The sequence below is a fragment of the Vigna radiata genome, chromosome 7 (assembly GCF_000741045.1).
Source record: "Vigna radiata var. radiata cultivar VC1973A chromosome 7, Vradiata_ver6, whole genome shotgun sequence".
In the NCBI taxonomy this organism is placed as follows: domain Eukaryota; kingdom Viridiplantae; phylum Streptophyta; class Magnoliopsida; order Fabales; family Fabaceae; genus Vigna; species Vigna radiata.
This window is the reverse complement of record NC_028357.1, coordinates 44,841,685-44,842,827: the sequence shown is the minus strand read 5'-3', so window position 1 is coordinate 44,842,827 and position 1,143 is coordinate 44,841,685.

Below are 1,143 nucleotides of genomic sequence, written 5' to 3'. Positions count from 1 at the left end.
AATAAAAATAAAAAATAAATAAAAACTCAATTAAATCAACAAATAAATATAGAATTAAATGAAATACAAATCAAATACTACAAAGAGTTTGAAAACACTAGAATAAATTTAAAATAAGACATTTTTATGATAATTTTTTTTCAAAATTATTTTTTGAATTTATTAAGTTTTTTTTCTTAGGACCTAAAACAATTAGTAAAAAAAACATGTTTTAGCATGTTTCTATCACATTATACATGTCCTATTAAAACGACTTATATTAATACGTGAAAAAAATAATACAATTCGATACGAGATATATACAAAAAAATATTAATAATGTTTATATAAATCTAACTAAAAATATATAATTAAATTATTTTAAGAAAAATAAAATTTAATTAAAAATAAAAGAATAAATGAAAAGAACAAAAATAAAAAGTAAAACAGTATTGAAACCTATATATAAAGTATTGTTAATTTGAAGTGTTAAAAAAATGTGACACTTTTATAGCTATAAAAAAACAATAAAAAGAGTAAGCTGAAGGGATGATAGTTGGTTGGTTGGTAGGGGTGTGTGGTAGTTGACACGTGACATTATAGCCATGTGAGAATCATATGGAGCGGGATCCTCTCCATTTCCATCACAATTTTCTTTACACGTGTTACTTTTCTATTTATTGGACGATCATATGTTGACAATATTTTTTGACAACTTTTTTTATAACGGGACATGTGTCATTATTTTATTGGTCTATTTGAATTTATATTTAAAAAATATTTAAAATGGACCAATGACAAACTGTCACATATGTGTTGTCAAAAAAATTGTTAAAAAAGTGTTCTTAAAAATAAGTTTTTTCCATCTTAAACTTCCAATATCTACCAATAACTATCATGCCTACACTTTAATACCATTTATGGAATAATGTCTCTTGCCTAAAATCATCACTACATGTCAAAAAAAAAAAATATATATATATATATATATATATATATATATATATGGGGTTTATTAACACGCGTACGTCTGTTTTTCAGTTGGTACGTTTTAACAATGTATACCGGATTATAATAGACAAAAAATATCCTCATTTATCATGGATTCTAAGTTTTAAGGTAAAGGATATTTAAATAATTTTCATTCTCAAAACTAAAAAAAAA